This window comes from Lissotriton vulgaris, chromosome 8 (assembly GCF_964263255.1).
Source record: "Lissotriton vulgaris chromosome 8, aLisVul1.2, whole genome shotgun sequence".
Taxonomy (NCBI): domain Eukaryota; kingdom Metazoa; phylum Chordata; class Amphibia; order Caudata; family Salamandridae; genus Lissotriton; species Lissotriton vulgaris.
The window spans coordinates 62,229,904-62,237,496 of NC_141696.1; the positions used below are offsets into that span (position 1 = coordinate 62,229,904).

Here is a 7,593-nt window from a genome sequence, read left to right on the forward strand (position 1 = left end):
CATACATACTCACACACTCATCCTAAACATGCACAACTTCAATACAGCCAAAAAACATCTTTAGCTAATGTTTGTCTCTTCCCCTCTACTCCTTGACCTGAAAGTGATTTTGAGAGGGGGTCGCCATCTTTATCTATTTAGCATTGCCACAAAGGGCATTTTTTTAATGTATGCTGATACAATTTTGTACAATCTCACGCATACACACATTCAAATACACATACACTGGTGCAGGCTCGCAGACACACTGAAACAATATGGACATGCTCCCAGGCATACACATAAGGTGAAACTTACCCAAGGCAGTCCTTGACTTGCACTTCACGAATCATTACTCCCAACTGCCCAGATTCAGTAAAATGTGCACCAGAATGAGGCTCACACCTTTATGCCCAATAAGAAGCTCAGATAGGACGGAAGGTGGCCCTTTTCCATTATCATGGCTTGATGGGTCATAAGGGCGCGTGAGTGACAGGCCCCAATTCACCATTTTCTGACATGTTACACTGTCTGAGGCTAGTACAGCATGACCCCGGACATGTATTGCATCTGTGAAAGGACGGACTGGAACAGCCCACGCCTGACACATGCGCAATACAGCCCCGGGGAGCCCTCTTCTGGTGAAGGGTGATATTACATCTTTTATATGCAAACAAACGATCGCTAAGATCGATTATTTCATGTAAAAGCTGTAATATCATAACAATTAGGTGCAGAGTAAGAATAGCTGCCAAGGTTTCAGATTGCTTATGTGTGACATTTTCATATTTCCAGTGCAATTATGAGGGACATTCAGCAACTATGAGGAACACTTTCTCGCGAGCAAAATCAATCAATGAAGACGAGGGAAACATATAAATATACGAAATTGCACCTATTTGAGCTATGTGAAACTAATAAGATCTTACAACTGCAGCAAAGCACCAGGAATTGAAGGGCACTAACCTAGTAAAAAGCAGTAACTCAGAGCTAATCATCATAAAACACAGTTTTGCAAATATGGGTGGTTCATGCTCTTTTGTGAAAACTTACTAGACTAAACGCTGATCTTGCTCCAGTGACGCTTTCTCGCAAGTAAAAACAAGCAAAGAAGTGCAGGGAAAGACATAAATAATGGAAATCAGACCCCTTTGAGCAATGAAGTTCAAAAAGAATCTTGACCCCTCCCCCAAACTCACAGACATTGCTCTCATTGCAGGCATCTTCATTGAGTACCCTGTTGTGGACTCACCTGTGCCACCCAAGTACGTTCTCCCTGCAGTGCCAGACTGAGGCAGAGAGCATCTTTGGCCAGTGTTCTTGGGCAGATGGGCCAGTGAGCTCACTGGCAGAAATGCTGTAAACTATGGCTGCAGTTGCTGTCTTACAGTGCCCCTCTGGTGGCTAGCATTTATTTTTAATACAAACCAACTTGCCTCATAGATTGTTGCCCACCCCTCCATTAATGAAGTAGGTGGAGGCAGGGTCCCACAACGGAGTTTGCTGCCACTATAAGCATTACAATATAATACACTCAGGCTTCATTTACATTTCTTCTCTGCACACTAATGATGAATACTGAATGTTTGCCACTTACAGTCAACATTGCAGTAACTTTACAATTAAAAGTGTAATGCTGTTAAACACTGCCACAAATGTTAAGGGTTTAACTTGTTCCATCGGGTGTCCCACTAACTTGCTTACTGCACATTCCTATAGCACTGCACTAATGCCTCATGTCTGCCTCTAGCAGCTGCTTGTTGATTGAAACCCCTCCAGTCGGTCAGCAAGTTCACAGCCTTTCACAGATAAACTTCAACCCTGCAATGACTGCCAACTTGGCACAATCACCATGCATTTCAGTTATATTAGTCATAATGCCCTGCACTTGAAAACAATTGCAATAATAAAATGTGGACAAATGATGAGTTATTAACACTGCATACAATAAACAAAATATTCTGTACTAAAAAACACCTCCTGAACAAGCGACCACATTTGAATTGGAATAAGGCAGAGCAGATGCCAAATGCTGACTAAAGCACAGGTAGAAGCATGTGGTTCTTAGCACTGGCAGTCACTGAATTACCAGCATATACCACAAAAGCTAAATCGGTATTCCTGGGGTGACATACAACATACAAGTTTCATTATAAAGAACATTCACAAAGAAAAGATTGACATGTCCCAAGGCATTTAGGACAGGCACCACTAAACATGGGTAAGAGGTTCATATCATTTTGCACCCCATTACTGACTCTGCATTAACGGAAAGATTGCCAATGAAACCATATAAACACTGAAAAAACACCTGCAGAGACACAAATTAAATGCAATTCAAAGAAAGGAAAAGAAGAGTGAAAGAGTCATTTTTATTTCTTCCTGAAGGTACCAATACAATGTAACTTTGTTATACAAGGCAGCAGCAAGGAAGACTGGGCTAACATTATTCTGCTCTAGTGTTGTTGTTCAGAGATAACACAAAAATATTGCTTCTTCTTACTTTTCCTCTTTCAGTTTTGTGTCTTTGGTCTGAATATGCAGGGTTTAGAAGCTTGTTTAAGTTCCATTTAGTTAGTTTATAAACTGCAGAGAATCAGGAAATATCAAAATCATATTTGATACTTTGGCTACATTTGACTATTTCACTGATAGGTAAATCGCTGGTCTCATAAGAATCGTTTCCATTATGCACCATCACATTTACCCACAGACAGAGAATGGGTGAATCCTTTTGATATATTATCAGCCCCCTTTTCTAGTGAGTCAGTATTAATAGTAGGTGAATTGTCAAACACTCCAGGCTTTAAATATTCAATGCAAGGTGTAGTTACAGGTATATTTGAAAAGAGTGCTGTCACCAACCATCTGGGATAGTGGCGGAAACATGACACCGGACTTTTAGAAAACATGGAAGGCAGTGTCAATTGGAATGCAGCTGCAAAAAGTTGTTACCAAGTTCAACAAAGATTGGAGTGATATTGTTTGTATTTGCAGTGATTCAGCTACATATAGGAAAAAGTGTGTGATGACCTGTCAAAATCAATACCTTCACTGAAGTGCTTCCCTGTAAGAGATCCTTGCTACTTGCTAGATGGTATGCTGAAAGTACCTTTACAATCTTCAGAGTTAACAAATTGACTTTGTAGTCCATTCTGGAGCACTCTTATGTAATGCGCGGGAACTAAAATGTAAAAAATGTCTCATTTTATGCTTTGTGTGGCATCAAAGAAAGAGTAATTCCAACTGTGTCATTTAGCCGGTGGTTCTCAGTCCTTGAGGCCGTGAATGTTATATTATCCATGTGCTGACAGTTTACAGAATGTTTGCTTAGCGATGATGCCAAGGGCAAGAAATGTGAGGATCTTCGGGTGCATATTGATAGTGATGTGAAAAAGTACACTCTACTGCATTCTTAGATTTTTACAGGAAAACATGACTGCTGTAGCGGACATAATCAAAAACTTAGAGTCTGAAAGCACCTTTGTCTACCAAGTGTTCAGTGTAATTGATTTAGATGTAAAACATCTCCTGAGAGTAGGCTGGGCAACACTTTAATAGACTTTGGCACTGAAACATGTTCCATGTTAGAATGCTCGCCACTAAGCAAAGAAAAGTTGAGAAGCAATTAAGGAAATTGTATTTTACAATGCTTGAGATATGGCTTGCAATGATGCATAGAAATGTCCCTTCACCATCCTTGGCAGGTGAAGTCAATGAAGCCTCACTGTGGTAATCTGCACAAGTTTTAGATCTCTTCCATGAAGAGGAATTTTCTTCAGACTTTGAAAAGTACTGTTTCATTTTTGACCGTTTTAATAACTATGAGGGCATATGCGCCCAGGTCATCGCATATGTTGCAGAACTTGTCCCAGAGAATGTCATTCTTCAGGTGCACCAGTATAGGCATGGAAAGCTATGTCAGTGACCAGAGCTAGCAAATTGTGTACTGGCTGTTTTTATCTTGTCCTTTTCAAGTGCCAATGTTGACAGGGCCTTTTCACAGGTAAATGTTTACATGGGGATGAAAGAGCTAGAGCGCATGACCAAAGACTCACTGAAGCAGTATTGGTGTGGTGTGCTACAATAAGTTTGACTTGTAAAAATATATTTGTACATCATGTACACTGTCTAAATACCATGCACTATCAGTGCATAAAGAAGCAATAATAAAAGCAAAAGTTCCATAAACACCGGAAAAAACACTGTTTCTATTGTTTTTAATGGCATAAAAATGTGTAACCACTGTTTTTTAAGGTATTTAAATCACTGAAAAAAACCCACCAGAATTACTGAAAATAGAAACTGAAAAAATGGAGAGCTTATTAATGCCTTAGTCCCTTTTCTGATTCTCTCTGCAGATGCTGACATCCTGTATCTCTTACCATGCTTGCATTGAACACCACCTCTTCCTTCCAAGTCTCACAATTTGTGCTGATCTGCTTCCCCAGCATCCAGAGCTGACAACACTGGCTGTCCATCCCTCTGGTTCTTCTTTTCTTTCTTGCTATTGTCGCCAATATCACAATCCTGATGGCGATGGGAAGAGAGAAGAGTCTCCATGAACCCATGTACTATTTCCTTTGCTTCCTCTCAGTATTTGATTTGGTTTTGTGTACCGCTACTGTACCCAAAGTCCTGGGAATCCTCTGCTTCAACTGGAAGGCTATTGACAAATCTGTCTGCTTTCTTCAGATGTACATCATGAATTGTTTCCTTGGAATGGAATCCACTACCTTCCTTGTCATGGCCTATGATCGCTACACAGCCATATGCAACCCGCTCAGGTACAGGTCTATCATGACCGTCAGGTTTGTTGGAAAAGCTCTTGTGTATATAATTTTGAGGAGTGCCCTCCTGCTGCTGCCGTTGCCAGTATTAGCTGCCAGACTTCCCTACTGCTCCAAGAATGTGGTTGAGCATTGCTTATGCACCAATGTAGCCGTAACCTCGCTTGCTTGTGCCGATCGAACAATCAACACAGTTTACCAGATGGTGCTTGGTTTCGGCTTCATGGGAAGTGACCTTCTGCTCATTATCCTGTCCTACTTCCTCATCCTGCGAGCTGTATGGAAGCTGCAGGTTGAAGGTGCAGCAGCAAAAGCCTTCAGCACCTGCAGTTCTCACCTAATTCTGATCTCATTTTTTTACACGATCATCTCAGTTCTGATTTTCACAAACGTGCTGGAGAAAGTGATTCCACCGGATGTCCCGATCCTTCTCAATGTGTTGCACAATGTGCTCCCACCTGCCCTGAACCCCATTATCTATGGGTTGAGAACCACAGAGATCTTACAAGGTGTTGTGAAAATGATAAGAAAAGGGAGAACAAACCACAAGGCAAGGTGACCCAACAAATAGGTGGACAAAGACATGTCAAGTGGTTGGGGCATCACTTACACTTCACATCTACACATACATGCGTGTGGTATTTGCCGAGTGCAAACCTATCCAAAAAACAGCAGAGCACTGTACATAGTAAAAGATAAGCATACTGTCAACAAATTGTAAGAAGGGAGTGGGTATTGAATTAGATCAACAAACATCTGCTGGGGGCAACTTGAAAACCATTTGAATTTTGTGTTATTGAATCAGAAAAATAAACTGAATTTACCCATAATGTCTGCGCACATTTCTTTATTTGACACATATTTTAAAATGCCAGGAATTAAACATGCCCTGTCTTTTACCTCTAAATCACTTGATATAGATTCACCTTGTGATGTGTAAGCTACTTCTTTTTGTAACCCAACACATTATTAAAATTGAATTGTAAATAGGAGTTTGTGATCTCAAACCAACTGTTCTATTATATTGTAAATAATTTTAAATTGAGTTGGCGAATTGACCTTCAGAGTGTAGTACACAGAGGCCACAACTTCCTGAAAAATCACTTACACTCTGAGAGGCTCACCAGGATAAGGTGTGTGCTGTTAAGGCATACGTCTTCTTCCTTACACAGCAGCACAGTGAATCATAACTTGGTGCCCTGTCTTTGTCCCCTTTGCAGGACTCCAGTGTAGGTCGATGTAAAACACCTGCTGTGTCATAGTGGTCCACTCATCACATGCAACAGTGTACATCGAAATCAGAGACTTCAAGCTCTATATTGCCACCCACTTTCCATTGCATCCATTGTCCAAATGTTTTCTCAAAATGCAGAACTTGTTCTGTGTGATGAGTGGACCACTGCAAAAGACTGTCGAGAATGTGCCATTTTGGAGGTGCCGTTTTTTAGATGACAGTAGTACCCTATAACTGTTGAATATTCATCTAGTCCTGAGGATGGCCCCTATAAATGACTAAAGTGGGACCGAAACGTCGACTCATTATAAGCTCCACAGGGCGCCACTTAGCCGGCATGATGTAAAAGAGCGCATTCTCATTTTGAAATATTGGAAGTGTTTTACCTCCTTTATAGTTTATCCCCCTGGCTCATGGTCCAGCTTCCCTTGGTGTTTTGTTATTATTTGTGTCTAGATACTTTGTGTTTATGTGTTTTAGAATGATGGGGTTCAATTGCTCCAATTTATGGGGATAATATAGGGTTTCTGTGTGTGAAATGATGGCATTGTACTTTTTGTATACATCAAGTAAAATAAGAAAAAAATCTGTGATACTCTCTTTCTATTAGAAATCATTATTCTGTAATAAAAAACAAAATTGAGTGTTTAGATCACAAAGATATTCAGTTAATTATTAAAGTGTATTCTGTTGGTATTGATATTTTACTGATTACTCCATCCCCTTATTAGGCAGGGTACACCCTATTTTTCTTTGCTTATTATACAATCTGGTCTTCTTGTGTCCTAAGCCAATGAGAGACATGCCCCTGAAGATGCCCTTACCACCAAACTTCATCTTATGAACTCAGTGGCCTTCTACAATACATCTAAATGAGAGACCTACTCCCTTCACACATAATGCAAGACCAGAAGAGTACTGGTCTCACAGGCCACTGATAAGAGAGACAAGAGTTGTAAACAGTCTCTCTACACAGTCACCACATACTAGGGAAATAAACCCAGGCTGTTTATCAGCCCCATTCATGTCACAACAAAACTCAAACCTAGCAACAGTACCTTTCAACATCCAAAACACCATGGTATTCCAACTCATGTACACTTGTGTATCCTTTAACACATGCTTCTCTTTCCAGATAAAGGCACAGCGAATAACATACCAGGGCAAAGTTAACCCTTGAATCAACAGATCATCAACCAACACCTCTTTCTCCAGCAGGAGGCAGCTGAGGAATAGATCCTGAAACAAATGTTGGTTGCAAATGGGGAGAGAGTGTTTCTGTCACATGCAGGATTCGTAAGTTCTTTTGCAAATCAGTAGATCTGCTCTTGAGACGTAAACATCGGGAAAGGAATGTGAAATGAGTGCACGGTTGTCCTATGTACACCAGGCATAATATTTTTGTCTTGAAAATGCATTTAACAGACACGTGCATTCTATGAGCACAGTGAATTTCAAGCGTCTTTTTTTCAAATAGAGTGGAAAGTATGCAGCTGGTGGTGCATTTTGGGGCACTTGGTGGCACATATGTCACTAAAGCATGGTGTGGTAGCGCACTGACTTTTGCACAGAGCACTTTTTTTTGTTTAA

General features: G+C 40.6%; 1 pseudogene; it reads left to right on the top strand.

The window, feature by feature from the left end:
• The first annotated feature begins 4,365 nt into the window (after positions 1 to 4,365).
• On the top strand, positions 4,366 to 5,328 carry LOC147693385 (olfactory receptor 56A4-like; annotated as a pseudogene).
• Positions 5,329 to 7,593: the final 2,265 nt, after the last annotated feature.